Source organism: Ovis aries, chromosome X (genome assembly GCF_016772045.2).
Source record: "Ovis aries strain OAR_USU_Benz2616 breed Rambouillet chromosome X, ARS-UI_Ramb_v3.0, whole genome shotgun sequence".
Taxonomy (NCBI): domain Eukaryota; kingdom Metazoa; phylum Chordata; class Mammalia; order Artiodactyla; family Bovidae; genus Ovis; species Ovis aries.
In genome coordinates this window covers 101,986,129-102,003,755 of record NC_056080.1, presented here as the reverse complement: position 1 = coordinate 102,003,755, position 17,627 = coordinate 101,986,129, and the positions used below count along the sequence as shown (strand labels likewise).

Below are 17,627 nucleotides of genomic sequence, written 5' to 3'. Positions count from 1 at the left end.
GACAGCCCCTAGCAGTAGTCACTCCATTCGGTACATCTCTAGAGAGGAGGTATGTCCACCTCCTACCTGGCTCACACCGTTCTCCTCAGCTTATAAATGACAAGTGACCATTTCCTTTACTGAAAATAAACTCTTTATAATTAGTATATCCATTTAAAGTCCTGAATGCTATCTAAACTGATGTTTACCACTATATCCCCAGGACTTTCAACAAAATCCCCCAAATTCCTTTAAAAACAAATAATTGACCATATAATAAATTATTTATTTTCACATCTGAACATTCTTACTAAATACTGTACCACTCACCTGAGTTTTATTGTTTGCTCTGAAAAATGAAAGGATTTATTTCGCAACAAGAATAATAACAGTAAAATTAGTATTTTTTAAAAAATTCTGAAGGGAAATGTACTCATCTACATACACGTGCACAACTGCATCAATCTGGGCATCCATGTGATGCCTTAAAAAAAAACTAGAATAATGGGTATAAATAGATCCATGAACCAAACCTACAAACACATCAAAGGACATGATGGCAAATCAACAGTCAGCTCATCATGAATCAGTAGCAGAGTGAACTGGCTAGCACAAAAACAAATGAATTAGGCATTCAATAGAAATATTTTATCTAGAATAATGGGGTGATAATTATATTCTGATTTGTGCTGGTCAGAACACCCATGAAGGGGACTTCCCTGGAGGTCCAGTGGTTAAGACTTCGCCTCCCAGCGCGGGGAGTACGGATTCAATCCCTGTTTGGGGAGATAAGATCCCACATTGCCTTGAGGCCAAAACACCAAAACATAAAACAGAAGGAATGCTGAAACAAATTCAATAGACTTTAAAAATGGTCCACATTAAAAAAAAAAAAACTGAAAAAAAGAACATTCATGAAATGCTATCTTCAATTCTAGCTGCCATGACCTTATGAAACTAGACAAACCGCCCCGACACGGGGAAGATCCTGGAAGCCACAGGTGTATGAGGTTTGGAAATGCTCTTTGGCATGGAGGAATCAGCCTGAGGAAGACCTAAAAAGTGTTTTCTTTACAACGAATGCAGCATGGAAGAGGAGCAGAGCTTATTTTCTGTTCCCTTAGAGAGAAACCAAACTAATAGGAAGAATTTGGGTAAGGTTACACACACATAAATTGCCACTAAATTTGCCTTAGAAAAAATTTCCCAACAATTCCAGCTGTGTAGGCTCATGAAGTCAGACCTTCACTGTGTCTGAAGGGTTTATTTGAGACCATTCAACCACTATTAATGAGTCCCTTTGAGGGTCCACACATCTAGAGAGCTGGTTTTGAACCCTTTCTTTTTTTGGAGGGCAGGAGGGTGTCCTGAACCTCCTAGAAAATAATGAAAGCTCTGAATCCCCTCTCCAGAAAGATGTCTAGACATCTAGCCTCTTCAGAAAACCCATGGGCCAGTCAGATTAAGAACTGCTGCTCTAGCACTGGAAATCTGGGTCTCCAAGGTCTCTTTCATCCTAGACCCTCCAGCACTCTGAGTCTTGATCTAACTGGGTAGGCAAGTTTTGAATCCCAAGCTCTGGATCTAAATTTTATAAAAGGTCCGCCTTCTTTAGCTAATTATTCCTTTTCTCTTCTTCTCTCAGTACCACTACTGAGTCTGCCTTCCACTCCATTCCCAGAAGGGTGTCCAGCCACAGTGGCTATCAGCCCACCACATTTTTATTCCCCTGGTCCCTTCCTGACACCACAGGGACCTGAAACGTGGGATCAAACCCTACTGCCCTAATGCAGATGTAGCATAACCACGCCTTTGACAATATTGGTGAGGTGCTAAAGATATTTAGAGGATGAGTCTCAATCACTGATAAATACTAAGGACAAAAATTATATGGATGAAGAAATCTCAAGGATATTGTTTTAATGAAAGTCAGTTTCATTCAATTCAATAAACATTTAACAAGTATGTACTATGGGCTAAGCACGGTCCTTGAATGCTTGGGATACAAAGGAGAATAAACTATAGTCCTGGTGTCCAAAATGAACTACTAAAATACAATGTTCTGGGTGCTCTGGTGCCCTAATAGTCTCTCTAGAGTTTAAGCTCAAGGTTCTGGGGGAAAATAAATATTAATTATATATATATGTTTGTGTGTGTGTGTGTGTGAGAAAGTCTCTCAGTCATGTCTGACTCTGCAACCCTGCTGGGCTCCTCTGTCCATGGAATTCTCCAAGTAAGAATACTGAAGGCTGCCATTCCCTTCTCCAGGGGATCTTTCTGACCCAGGGACCAAACTCATGTCTCCTGCATTGCAGGCAGATTCTTTACCATCTGAGCACCAGGGAAGTCCAGAGACATATATATAAATAATTATAATATTTAATTTTATACATATATAATTGTTTATATATGTGTGTGGTGTTGATTTAGAGGCTGAATTTCAATCACTGATTAATTCTCATGAAAAAATTATATAGATAAAGAAATCTCAAGGATTTTTCATAATTAAAAGAAGATAATTCAATTCATATATATATAAAACAAGAAGCTGAAATTTCAAAGTTGGTTAACATCTTTGTGTACATAAAGGAGACAAGTGGCCATAAGCAAAAAGAAAAATATAGTTTAACATCAGGTTAACTGTAAAAAAAAAAATTGAGGAAGAAGTCCCCTAAAATTCCACATGTGGGAAAATCTCAGAGAAAGGTCTCTACACTTACTGACAGGCACACAGGAAATGCACAAGAATTCTGTTGAAGGAACATGACAAATTGAACAACCTTCAGACCTATTCAGAGAAGGCAATGGCACCCCACTCCAGTACTCTTGCCTGGAAAATTCCATGGACGGAGAAGCCTGGTGGGCTGCAGTCCATGGGGTCGCTAAGACTCGGACACAACTGAGTGACTTGACTTTCACTTTTCACTTTCATGCACTAGAGAAGGAAATGGCAACCCACTCCCGTGTTCTTGCCTGGAGAATCCCAGGGACGGGAGCCTGGTGGGCTGCCATCTGTGGGGTCGCACAGAGTCAGACACGACTGACGTGACTTAACAGCAGCAGCAGCAGATCTATTCAGAGAAAGGAGCCAATCCTTTAAAATATTTATGAACTTTAGAGGTTACTGTAAAACCCTAGATTGAGAGGCTATTAGATCTCCCTATAAAGAATCCAGAAACACCCAACCCAGTAACTTCAGTGAGCTTCTTGAAATATTCCTTCGAGCTCCAAGACTGTGATTTTATATACAGAAATAGATGTCTTAGCAGTCTCATAACTCTCCACAATTCCGTCCTTGAGTCCATACTCAGATGTCAAAAGACTCCCATTAAATGTTATTCATAAGAAGAGTATTTTCCAAGCCCTCAACAGATTAGAAGTCATGCAATGAAGAGTCCTTTACAAAAATTATGCTCTAGACCAGGGGTTGGCAAGTTTTTCCTATAAAAGGTCACACGGTAAATAATTTAGGCTTTGTCGGCCATACAGTCTATTCTAGCTACTCAACTCTGTTTTTATTTCAAGAAAGCAGTATAGGCAACATGTAAACAAGTGTGGCTTGTGTTCTGATAATCCTTTATATGTGCTGTGTGCTGTGCTTAGTCACTCAGTCATGTCCGACTCTTTGTGACCCCATGGACTGTAGCTGGCCAGGCTCCTCTGTCCATGGGGATTCTCCAGGCAAGAATACTGGAGTGGGTTGCCATGCCCTCCTCCAGGGGATCTTCCCAACCCAGGGGTGGAACTCAGGTCTCCCACATTGCAGGTGGATTCTTTACCATCTGAACCACCAGGGAAGCCCATCCTTTACATATGGACACTGAAATGTGAATTTCATATAATTTTCACATGTCACAAAACAGGCTTGTTTTGACTTTACTTAAGTATATAAAAATGTAAAACCCAGTTTTACCTTGAGTGTCCTAGAAAGACAGGAAACAGGCCAGATATGGCTTGCCAGCTATAGCTTGCTGACCTCTGCTCTACAACTTAAGATTGAAAATTGCACTTTTGGGTCCTGGAAGCAAAACATTTCTATTATCTGTTCATTTCACTCAAGTGAAATAGCTCATTCTCTAGTGATGCCCAATAAATAAGACATCAGAACTGCCTTAGTAGGATTCTTATACCAAGTTTTTCTCATGTGATTTGTTTGTGGGATATAATATACATGAAATCTGAACTGAGAGTCATGATCTTGACCAACAGTGGAGGCAGCTTTTGTTATTAAGCTAGCAACTGACACAACTGGAGCCCAGCCTGATGCAGCAATCGGAATAGAGGCAAGAAAGTTTTCCTTCAAACAGATCCCAGTGGAGACAGCAGGATGTATCCACTATTAGCAGTGATTCTCTCCATCTCTGTCTAGGTAAGTAGAACCAATAGCCTGGAATAGTGCTTGGAGTGAATGGATTTTCAACAATCTAGTTGAAGCAACAATCTAGTCACCCTTGGTTTTTTTTCTGCTGATGTGGTTGGTATTTGAAGATTCCATTTGCAAAGCAGTCATGCTTAGCTAAACTCTTGCTAATCTGGGGCCGGATGCAAATGTCTTTCTAGATCACACCAGTTCTCTATTAGGGAAGTCTGAGAGTATGAAAAAAGTTTTTTTAAAAAAAAGGAAAGAAAAAGAGATGAAGCCTAGCCCTTCCTAATGATCATCAGCCTACCTGTCATGGAAAAGGAAAACAATTTACATCAGGTAAGGGGAAAGGTCTCTGAATTGGGGAATAATCATCCATTAGAAGCGACAGTAGCTCATTTGTGAAGCTAGAAGTACTGAGAATGGGCTGGCTGATGGTGTGTGTCAGTCCGGCTAGCCCAGAAGATCTCAAAAAACTAAAGTGATGTCTTTCTCACTGGATGAAATTAAATAGGAATAAATGCAAGGTTTTGAGGTGTGTCGACAAATCTACCTTCACAAGTACACGGAAGGAATATGGACACATGGCTTAGAGGAATCTCCAGCACAAGAATGCCATCAATAGAACTGACAGGGTTGGGGGCTGCATTACTGAATTAAGGTAGAGGAGAGAGAAAGGAGATACCAGCACGTGGAGAGTGTATCTGAAGGTGGTTAGGAGGGATATAGAAAGACAGGAGCCTATTTTTATCAGAGGGACTGAAAGGGAGAGAGGAAGAATCAAAGCTGTCTTATCAGAGGAATGGTTGTGCCACGCTTCATCCTAAGCCCTTCTCTTATCCAAGTGAACCGACCACAGTGTGACTGAGAGAGAAGGGAACGTCCCTCCCCTGTTAACTCAAAGGCATCCTTTCATTCTTCTCTGTTTCATCTCTAGTGCATTAGAGACCACTTGAAAGAAGCCAAACCAGACTAGAAAGGGTGGCAGTGAGGTGTCACACACAAGGCTCTGAAAGGCTGGCCTAACGCAGAACAATTCAATTTCTGTGTGGTTCCAAGAAGCTGTGTGTGCTGTGCTAAGAAGCCCACTAGACAGGAGCAATTGGGAAGGACATTTCAACTTGATGCATGGAATGGGTTCTGAGGCCCCTGTCTCTGAAAGCACCATGCATAGGCAAAGATGACAACTTGGTTGTAGAAGCAGCTGGTGTATCAGATGGGGGTGGGTGGGTGAAGTAGATGACTTTTAAGAGCTCTTCCAGCCCTGAGATTCTCACAAGTATGTGAACAGAATGCTGCCAACAGTGTGCTCTTTTCAGAGCAGGCTAAGAAGTATGTGTCCTCTGAAGCACACATACTGAATATGCCTACCTTACTCGTTACCCGGCTTAACATAGATTCAAAAAGATCACCTGCTCTTACTACCTTTAAGGAATGTGATCTGTCTGATAATCTAAAAATGAAGCAACAATGATCAGGGCCTCCAATCTGTTTCCCTCAGCACCGCCTCGATGCCTGGAGATGTGTCCCTCTAGGGTAGCTGCCATGGCTGCAAGCCTGTCATAGGATGCTGTTTGGCATCAGCACATGTCCAACAACTGCTCAAATGGAAACACAAAGAAAATCATTTCCAGATCCTTTCTGCTCCAAGGGGGAATGCCCTTTAGCACGCCTGGCCCTCTTCCACAGGGTGGGGGCTTCTACTTCCCTGACACGTGGTTTCCATGATGCTTGGCATACATTTACCTGGCAGTCACTGGGCCATTTTCATGGACATGTGCCACAAACTCTTTTTTTTTTTCTGTAATGGGGTATATTCATTAACAATGTTGTGATAGTTTCAGGTGAATAGCAAAGGGACTTGGCCATACATATATATGTATCCATTCTCCTCCAAATTCCGCTCCCATCCAGGCTGCCACGTAATATTGAGCAGAGTTCTGCAATGGACTTTTGGGAATGGAAAGTGGACAGGCTCTTCACCTCTGAAACACAGGTAAGAAGTCCAGGATATATAGCTTGTAACCACTCAACAGGGACCATCAGGAAAATTCTACGCCAACCCCAGAACCCTCTTTATTGAAACCTGTAACTGAAAGCCAACAGCATTCAGGTATGAAGCCCTAAAGTGGTGGGAGAATGGAGGTTTCCAACTCCGGAAACAACACCTTCTTAAATACCAACATCCCAGGAACTGCAAAGGTCAGTCACAAGGAAACAGAACAGCCAACTGTGATGAGAAAGATGCGTGCTTACAGAGTCCTCTGTTCTTTCTAAATAATACAGATGTATGTAGCTGAATTTCATACTCTCAGATGTGCTCAGGTTCCCTTACAGCTTATCTTAAAGGGGAGAAAAAAGAAATATCCTTGTCCTTAAGCTAGTCACACCAAAAAAAAAAAAAATGTCCATGGGAGGGGGAATCTTGGTAACTAGATAAAATTCAAAGGCACTGGTTTCAAGAGGTCTTCTTTTTTCTTCTTCATTAAAGACTGATAAAGCTCAGCAAGCCATTCAAATAAAAAGCAAACAAAGATTAAAAAAATCTCCTTTTACTGTCTGCTTTTCTCTCCGTTATAATTTGTAATAAATTCCTCCTGGTGACTTCTGATTGCAGAAATAATTTGTGCCTTTATGCCTTCAGGCAATACAGCATATTAACTCTCCAGCCCTCCCACTGACAACGCAAAAACACACTTAAAAACCAGGATGCAAGGAGCAGAAAGTATTCCAACTACACATACTGTACAGCATGGCTTCCAAGGAGCCAGACAAAGAACTGTATATGGAAAAAAATCAAGGTGGGAGGTTGCCAGCCCAATACAACTGTCTTTTCAAATAAAAATCATTATAATCACGGAAGCCCACATTAGATCACCGATCAGACAATCATATCCACCTATAGGAAACACTGCACTGCAAATATTAGCACTGCAAAAACAATACTTTCCGGCATTCACCCAAAGCAGAACCCAAGTATTCAATAAAATAAAATATCTGGAAAAGGTAGAAATGTTCCATGGAGGCACACTGCCTTTATAAATTACTCACTTGGTGGCACTATAAATGTCAACAGCTCTGCTTTATCTAATACATAAATAATAAGGTTTAATCCATATTTATTGTACCTACCTCCTGTCAACCAAGGATATTTTATTATCTAGCAAATGAACTTTGTATACACAACTACTGATCACAAATCAGAAAACTTTCAGTAATACACAGAAGCTAGGAAATAGCAGTGTTAAACCATCTAAATATTACAGACCATTTGTCTTCCCCTTTGCAGAGACTTTATAGAATCGGAAGGTGCTTTAGAAATCATTTAGTTCAACCCTCTTAATTTACAGAAAAAGATATCAAAGTCCAGAGAGGTGATGTCACCTGATCAAGGTTACACAGCACGTCCATGGAGAAACAAGTTAGGACCCAGGTCAACCACCTCCTCACAGAAGAGGAGGTGCTCTTCCTGAAATCAAAAGTCAAATTTCAGTGGAGTTTTCTGTTTGGGGAAAGATATGGTATATGATTTTATAATATTCTCTCAAATTTCATATATTTTAAAATATTTCTGTAAGACAAATCTTCATCTTCTTGAAGTCTATTTTCTAATCAATGTATTATTAAGTTAGAAATGACATAATCTGGTGAGTCAATTTTCCCCACTTTTTATTCTCTTTTAAAATTTTCCTCTGGCCAGAATTGTTCTCTGGCCACCAGATGAAGCTGCCAACGTATTTTTACATTTCTCTCTTTTTCTAGGAAGCAAAGAGTTGGGAACAACGATGGCAGACAAACAATGCAATATGCCCGTTCAAGTCAGGCAATCTGAATTCCATTTCATGTGGTATCTGAGGACTTCAATTTCTCTACCTCTAAAATGAAGGAGAGCACCTATCAACCAGTTCCTAACTACTGCAGGACCCAGTATTTCTTATCTGGCTTACTTGCAACACTGCCAAGTGGGGAGAAAGAAAGGGTTGGGGGGGGTGGGTGTGTTAGAGAAAGTCTGTGAGAGCACAGGTGGAAATCTACACATACATATGTATGGGCATAATGTGATTTAAATATAAAGTCTAAAAACGTCCAAACAAGAAACGGCTAAGTTTCTCCATCTACACACACACTTCCACATCACACACACACCAGCATGTAAATGGAATACACCTGACGTAATCTCTCCCGAAAGGATGCTGGCTCAGTTGTATGTGCATAACTAATTCTCAGGCATTGCATGTTGAAAATCAGTTTATTTCCCCCTCCATTTTTCTTTTAAAAAAAACCAATTCAGTGCACATGATTATAGCTCTGCTACCAGTGTGACATTCTTTGCCATCTATTGTCCTCTTTCAACTCCACAGTTGGACATCAATTTTTGGTAAAATGAGCCACGAATCTATGGAGAGGCTAGTGTAAGAGCTATCAAATCTTTGTTATAATATTAACCATTTCCAATGTATGCAATTCATGGAAGTGCTAAGATCTCCATTCATATCCAAAAACTAAGGTTATTTCCATATGATACTAAGAAGCACATTTCAAACCATGGGGATGGGAGAAGAGAGACAAAATTTTGTTCTAATCAAATTTGACACTTCTAACTCTATGCAAGTATATAAAAAATGCAATCCAGAGACTCCAAAATCAATGTTAGAAATAAACACCTTCCTTGATATCTTTTCTCTACAGACACACCTTGCAATGTCCCCTTAAAAAAAAGTTAGCAACACCATAAAGCAATGCCCTTCAATTAAAAATAAATTTTAAAAAATTAAAAATAAAATTTAAAGTCAGTGTTAGAAAGATCACCATCTCTGGCATCAGAAAGACCTGGGCTCAAGCCACTGTGTGAGTTTGGGAACATCACTTAACCTCTCAACTTCAGAGTTGTTGTGAGAATTAAATGAAACACTGCCTGGGAAATATCGAATGCACAGTAAGAACTTAACTGATGTTACTGCCCTCCTGTTGGAGATGACTAATGTGGGTGATGGAAACAATATCCATAACCAGGGACAATTAAATATCGCTTCATAAATTGTCTGATTTCACAGATCTATACCATGAATTTTCTACAAGGGCACTATGGCCCACAAGGGGAAGAAAATTGATTCTTAGGGAGGGCGAATAAAAATTGCAGATATTACAGTGCTTTGTGGCCCTTCATGATCCAATCCTGCCCTCCTCCTAGCCAAAATCTTACTCCTTAGTATTTAATTTCTATTGTTAGAGATCAGTTAAATTGAATTTAACTCCCCCCTTACAAGTACGATCACAAAAACAAGGTTGAGAAACATTAATCTATGTCTTTTGCATTATTGAAAAGATACACTCTGAGGAATTTTCATACTATTTCCCTCCACCCGCAGATTCCCAAACTGCAGTGGTGTCAGCAAGGGATAGAAGTAACCAAAGAGGGGCTTTAACATTGTGCAGAATCACATAGGACATGGCCTGCTATTAATGTAAATCACAAATCACTCCATTTATTAGGGTCCACCTTTATAAATCTTTGTATATCCCTCTTCCCAGCTTCAGATTTCCAGCCCTATTTCTAATCCATTTCAGAAAAACAATATCAATATGTTATTTACTTTCCTCTTCAGTTAAGATTTGGGGTAGGCAGCACGACAGCAAAACATTCTTGGAGCAGATGCAGATTCAATCTAAAGCGTCATTCGTGCCTATCTGCACTGCTATCCACCCACAGAAATTCATCATATTTCCAAGGCTGACCTCCTTACCATAAATCCATCCAGCTACCTCTAATGAATCTGCAAGTGTCAAAGTCTCTTCCTATTCTGTCATCAATTAATGAGCCTGGGGACCCATCCCAGTACAGGATTCAGATTATGGCCCTATACTTACTCAGAGCCATTCTATAAATTGTATAAATGGAAGCTATGGCCAGTTAATCCTTTATGTGTCAGGGTTCTGATGAAAGCGGGAAAGGGGTTCCAAATGGGAGGCCAACACACAGCCGAGAGCCCCAGGCTCTCCCAACTGTTAGAGATCTTCCCTGCCATCCTGAAGACACTAGGTAACTTCAAATCAAGATTTATTTACCCTTTCATTTAGAGCCAGCTGCTGATAATTTGTAGTCCTGGGTGACAGCATGAGCATGGGTAATTGCAATCCACAATCACCCAACACACCATAACCAAGAGTATCAGCTCTTTCCTCCTTTAACTATTTCACTTGCAAGAGCTATAAGATACAAAACAAAACTGTTTCCATCCATCCTTCCCTCTGCAATCCTACAGACTGAATCTGGAGCTTACACAGAGAAAAGGTAGGCATGCAGACAGCAGGAAAGAAAATGAGGCAGAATATTCCCCAACAAGGATAATCAGACTGTAAATAATCAAGAACTGCACCCACTGTTTCCCCCAAACATCAGGTCTTCTAAAGTGTTACATTGTGATTGTGAATTGTGCCCTAGAGATAAGGCATTGTGACCCTTGCACTGGGACTGTGAGAGGCTTGAAACAGGAGCTCAAGAGCTACTGAGGGACAAATACCCACAAACTACACAACTACACTCCTCTTGCGGAAAGAGGACCAGCAGCCTGGTTCAACAGCATTTTGGAATCTGTGCAATTCTCACAGCTTTAATTCCATCGCTAGTCACAACACTATTCTTTGCTGAGATTCTTTTTAAGACTGCCATTGCCCTAACATCTATCTTTTAATAGATGGATATCTTGTCTGAGGAGACTCAAACTTAATTACTTCTTATATGTCTTAAAGGATTTTGGTACTAACCTATTAATGTCAATGTGAGTGAAACAGCAAAAAGTAGTTGCAATGGCCAGGTGCTGTGGAAAAAGAAAATCTGGGCTTCCGGTCCCAGTTTCTAACTCTTAACAAACAGTGGACTCTTAAGAAAATCCATATCTTCACTTATGAAATTGGGAATCCCTGCTCCAATAGGCAAAATAAAATGAAATCAGTGCAAAAGCATTAACACGTGTGTAACATTTCCAGACCCATGACTCTGGAAGTAAAACTGCCACAGACTGAATGTTTTTGTCCCCTCGAGATTCCTGCTGAAATCCAATCACCCATGTGATGGTATTCAGAGGTGGGGCCTTTGCGATGTGATGAGATCATGAGGATGGAACCCGCATCAGTAGGATTAGTGCCCTCAAAAGAGACCCCAGAGAGCTCCCTCACCCCTTTTACCCTATGAAGACACAGAGGAAGGTGACCTTCTATGGATGTACTGAAATGAGACAACTGATTTTAATAACAATAATAATAATAACAAGCAGTTCCCAGTGATTTATTAAATAGAAGTTTGTGAAGTTGTTGGACTGGTACCAACTCTCTTCTCCCAGGTGCCTCAAATTTACATGGTCCAAATGTTGAAACTCATCCCAGTTGCCATATGGAATTCATTTGAAGCAGTTTAAAGTGACTTTTACTATTCCTTGCTTAAGGAGAAAAGTGACTTTCTGAAACGAAGTATTTCCTTTTCATGCCAGGCAACTAATATGTGGTTCCCTAAGCTGGTCAGTGCTTTCCTTATCGCTAATTACAATGCTCATAGTGTCTTGGAAACAACAGCCAAAGACAGGCCATTATTAGAGTTCTCATGTAAATTCAAACTTGACATGTTGTGAAATTATGAATCAAAAATAAAACCTTCATCTCCCTAGACCAACCCCATTAAAAAAAATAAACCTGAATTAGTATACATTGCTAAAATAATACATTTAGTTGTCTGAGTTAGACAATATGCTAATATAAATCTACCTTAGGATCTTGAAACTAAAGCTTAAATAATATGAAAATGACCACTGGATTGCAAACACTATACAAATCATATAAGAGTAAATGTATCTTATTTCCTTAAGACTTTTTAAAATAAATCACCTTTATTTTAGATTTTTCTTTTGGTGAAAACCAACAAAGAAGTTTCTTGAGAGCTAATTACTATTAGCAAACTAATATTACTCCAGAAAAGCTAACCACAATCTGCTGGCAGCCAGGCAAAAAGAAGATGTGACAACATTACACAAAGCTATTGGGGGAAACTCATTATAAAAGAAAAACGATATCCCCAAAATAAACACTCAAGCTGCATCAAATCAGATACCAAATTATTTGGAAATGAAATTATCTTTGAGAGGATATTTACTATAAGCAGTCAAGATTTAAACAAATAAAATTATAAGAGAAAAAAGACCCAATTTTCTCCTGAGGATTGATCTTGGTTAAACAAGCAATCTCCTGCAGCTCAGGAATCCAAGGCTATAATTCTGGGAGCTGCTCTCAGGACAGAAGACTAAAGGAAATGAACAAAAGAAGGTTGATGCTGTAATGGGGGAACATCCAAAGTAATATATGAAAAACGAAGTAAAAGTGCATTGCGAGCTGGGCACTAAAGACGGAAATAAAATAGGGACTATCTTTGGGCTAAAAAAATCTACAACAGAAAAAAAATGAAAAGAATGATCTAGGCAAATCGAGCTATAGAAATACTCCAAGATGAGTTATTTTAAAAGGGGCATCCTTGCTATTTTCCTTCCATTACTCAAGATTTTGAATTGTGGGAAAATAAAGACCTGACCAAGAGAGCAAGTAAAGGTGGAGAAGACAGCTTTTCTTCAGGAAACAGGAAGGAAAGACGGAAACCTTTAGTGTACACAGGAGGGTACACAGTCCCAGAGACATAAGCGGTTTGGTTGAGGCCACACCGTAAAAGGCAGTAAAAGGCAGATCTGGACAAGAATAGAAAGCTCCATGAGGGTAGGGACTTGTCTGTTTTGTTCAAAGCAACGATGACTGAAACCCCATAGATACTGATACCCCACAGAAATATCAAAAATATTATTTTAATTCCTAAATATTTGATTATTTTATCTTTTAAAACTTTTGATTTTGTATTGGGGTACAGCTGATCAAAAATATTTCTTGAAGGGAGGGAGAGAAGAAAATAGAAAGAATGAATTTGGTTCAGCTCACAAAGCATGCATTATATGATGCCCTACTGGGAATTCTAAGAGAGTATATGGCATGGCACCTGGCGCCAGGAGTCTGTGGTCTATTGGGGGAAAACAAAATGTACACACGAAAGGATGACTAAACTACCAAATGCTCTACCTTGAGAGCTAGATGCTGGTGTGGATGCCAGCCCTGCACAGGGGTCGATGAACAGAAACTCAGTTGTGAACCCAGTGGTCCAGTGGTCAGGGAATTCTTGATGGCAAAGCAAGCCTTACTTGTCACCACTAAAGACGCCAATATGACTGGAGCTCCATATCTGTTGATTACCTAATGTTACACAGTCTTGTTTAATACGGCTAGTGATGACATCTCTTCCCAGTTTTCAAAGTGCATTCTGTCTGTGTTATCTCCTGCAGTCATCACACAGCACTTGGTGGTGGGCCAGAATGGGGTGCTGATCTTCACTAACAAAAAAGAGAGAAGGCATATTCTCTGAAATGAGAAGTGTATGTATGTAAGAGTATATAATGGCACCTATCCATCTCTGGGAAGGTGAAAGTCTTAATGTGGATGTTTTTCACCTATGTGAGGTGAGAAGATGCAAGATGGCCACAGACAAGGTAAGAGAAGGGGATTGTTCCTTAGTGCAGTAGAGTCAAAGCACATCCGGAAATGTGGAGATGATGGGGGAAAGCAAGCACTTCCTCTAGTGGGTAAGCTGAGCCATTCTCTCCCCTTGCTCTCTGACAACTGATCTGGAGAGCACGCACTCTCCTCTGGGGGCACTGGGGCCACCCCTCGTATATACGGCACCTCTATGTGGCAGCCTCAAAGACGCCCTTTCCAGGCATCTCTTCCTTCCAGCTCACGTGGCCCCATTCCAAAACCCAGAGCTCAGCGAGCAAAGCATGGGCTGCGTTTCATCTGTCACTCACTTCCTCAGTCAGGTGCCTTTGTACGATGAACAAATTCTACACCCAGACATGTCAGGCCAGGAAGTAACCCATACTGTCTCTGACCTGCTTTATTAGAAGGTGCTTCCTTTTACAGAACTGAAATCCACTTCCCATAGGGGTTTGTTGTGTTCTTTCTAGCCACATGGGCAAATATCCAAGTCCCTCTTCCCAATGACAGCCTTTCAAACACATCCACCGGTTTTGTGCTCCTCCTCAATCAAGCCATCACCTGGAGCTATTGCCCTGGAAATAAAACCAAACCAGCTCCAAAGCCACAGCAGAATCATGATGTTTTTGAAAGCACATACAGCTGCCATAAAGAGGTTTGAAATACCAGCAAGAACTCTATACAGACAAGCATCATGACAAATTTGTCAGTGCTCTAAGGGAAGCAAACTATGAAAGGTGGGAAAAAGCAGAAGTCGCCAAGTACACACTAAAGGGCAGGGACTAGAACTGCTTAGGAAAAGAAGGACATAAAAGGTGAGGGACATGGGAGAGAAAGAAGGGAGGATGGAAGGGATGGAGGGAGAGTAGGAAGGAAACCACACACATGTCTGGTTGTCTGGCCTGGGTGTCAAGAGTTCAACAATGAAGGCAACTCACAAATCAAACCCAAAGCATTCCTATTAATTCTGTATTTACCATATTCATTGAAACAGTAGCTCTGTCTAAGGCATCTTTGTGTGTACAGCAAGGGATAGTTTGTTGATTTTTTTCCCATAAGGGAAATCCACATAGAATGTGGTCTGCAAAATCTGGCTTGAATGATGTTCTCCTTTGTAATGGGCATATCTGAGCTTATGAATGGCATATTGTCAGTCTGTACTTGATTTGTTTTATAGTGCTTCAGCTGGGCTTTTTCCAAGTCTACTGCATTTGGATTTTCTTCTGGTATTTCATGGTCATAATCTGCAGTTTAATTTGCCACAGCACATTCTACCAGATGGCCTCCTCTTTCATTCCCACTACCTCTGCGGAGTCTGCCCACACAGTCTTTGTACATCCTTTCTCCTGCCAACCATCACAGAATAAATCTCTTTGCATAAAGCAGTATTTTCTTCTCCTGACTGTGTTCCAATGAAGGTCAGATGATTCCAATCACTCGCTGTTCATCTAAACAAGGAATCTGTGGGCAAAGAGGGGAGGGGGGGAGCTTCCAATTAGCATCAGTGCTTGACGAACGTAATTCATGTCTGCAACTGTCTTTCATGTTTTCATTTTTATATTTTTATTCATTGCTAAATAGGACATGTGTTGAAAAAGGTCTGTATAGTCAAAACTATGGTTTTACCAGAAGTCATGCATGGATCTGAGAGTAGGACCATAAAGAAGGCTGACCACTGAAGTATCAATGCTTTCCAATGGTGGTGTTGGAGATTCTTGGGAGTCCCTTCAACTGTAAAGAGATCAAATCAGTCCATCCTAAAGAAAATCAATCCTGAATATTCATTGGAAGGACTGATGCTGAATATTCATTGGAAGGACATTTGGCCACCTGAAGGGAAGAACTGACTCATTGGAAAAGACCCTGATGCTGGGAAAGATTGAAGGTGGGAGGAGAAGCGGATGACAAAGGATGAGAGGGCTGGATGGCATCACCGACTTGATGGATATGAATTTGAGCAAACTTCAGGACATAGTGGAGGACAGAGGAGCCTGGCGGGTTACAGTCCTGGCATCACAAAGAATCAAACATGACTGAGAGACTGTTTTCATTTCCCTGAGTTCCTTTGTATTCCAGGTCCATATGCATGTACATCTTTGGACACAGGTGAAATATTACTTAAGAAAGTGAAAGCGTTAGTCACTCAGTCATGTCCAACTCTTTGTGACCCCATGGACTGTAACTGGCCAGGCTCCTCTGTCCATGGGATTCTCCAGGCAAGAACACTGGAGTGGATTGCCATTTGCTCCTCTAGGGGGTCTTCCTGACTCAGAGATTGAACCCAGGTGTCCTGGTTCCCTAACTTCTAGACCACGAGAACAGAACCAGACAAGATGAGGAAACATGGAAAGTCAAATTGGGAAGGCGCTTTAATGGGTGTTGAAGAAGCACTGCCTTTCTCAAACCAGAGCACATGGACTCCTTTGCAGCCTCTCCTCCTGCATGGATGTTCCTAAGTGGCGCTTTGTGATGTCAACAATGTCAGGGCTACCATTGGCTGGAGAAATCTCCTGCTGACCAATCAGACTGCCAGTTGTGGCTCTTCATTGTCCTGGGAAGGTATATATAGGGACGCCAGGCGCCTTGGTGTAGGCCACTGTTGCTACAACATGGGAGGACTACTTGAGAAAGTGGAGTCGGAGTCGGAGTCAGAGTGGGAGTCGGAGTCAGAGTCGGAGGCGGAGGCGGATTCGGAGTCGGAGTCGGAGTCGGAAATTGAGATAGATAACATCGATTTGGAGGAAGAAGCCTCAAGCTCCACAGAAAGGAAGAGAAATCATTCTGATCAGCTCAATGGCTTGGACAGTGAGACGGTGAGATTACCCTACTCAGGTTCTTCCTCTTCGTCCCCTACCCGTGACTCACCCTGCCCTTGCCTGGGACAAAACACCTCCCCAATGCACACCCGTTCTCTCAAAGTTCTCCTTCCCACCCTCCTTCACTAATGTCTTTCTCGATGACTTTGTTTTCTTACCAGATACAAATCCTCATGGAGAAGATAAAAGCAATCCTTCAGGAGAATCCGGACAGGAATATGAAAGAGACCTCGACGATACTAATCTTCTACTACCACCGGCAGAATAAAAAGAATGAAAACAGGCCAACAGCGGATGAAGAAACCCCGGAGGATTCTTCCAACACTTATCCTGACAATCCTCCAAGCAAGCCCCTGTGCCCACCTGGAGCCCAAGATGCTGAGCCATCTACTGTAACTCCAGGAAAAGCAAAGGCAGAATAGTCGTTTGTGCAGGGATCAAACATACAACGATGGTCCCCTCTGGACAGATCAAAGTATTCAGATGTTGATGATTAAAGTACCAACAAGCAGGAAAAAGATGTGTTTGTGTGTTTTTGATGATGGAGAGGGGAGAAAGGGAAGGGTCCGGTGTGTGAGAAGGGAGGGAGGTGGCGTCCTTTCAGTTTAGGGCCCAGACCAGCCAGTCCACACTGACTCAGACACTGGGAGTGAGGGCTGGGTGAAGACGGAGAACTGCAGACTGCAGGTGTCTGAGCACTGAGGATTTCTTCCTGAACACTTCATCCCACTGGTGAGGAGGAAAAGGACGTGGTATTGCTGTTTCTTTTGGGGGTCCACCTGGAGAGAGGGGTGATGTAGGGGTGGTGGCTCTGTATAATAACCAGATTCCACTTTAGATGTTTGACAATTGAGTTTTTACCACTCATCAGTTTCTCTTCCTCTTCTGGCCCA

General features: G+C 41.4%; 1 protein-coding gene and 1 long non-coding RNA gene across 4 annotated transcripts in view; one reads left to right on the top strand and one right to left on the bottom strand.

Annotated features, from left to right (window-relative positions):
* HS6ST2 (heparan sulfate 6-O-sulfotransferase 2) overlaps nt 1-17,627 on the bottom strand; it is a 370,575-nt gene that overhangs the window by 251,440 nt on the left and 101,508 nt on the right. The gene's annotated exons all lie outside the window — the stretch shown is intronic.
* Nucleotides 4,584-8,304, top strand: LOC132658855 (uncharacterized). The gene is made up of 3 exons (XR_009598940.1): nt 4,584-4,681; nt 6,257-6,338; nt 8,105-8,304. It is a non-coding gene; the product is annotated as an uncharacterized LOC132658855 (long non-coding RNA).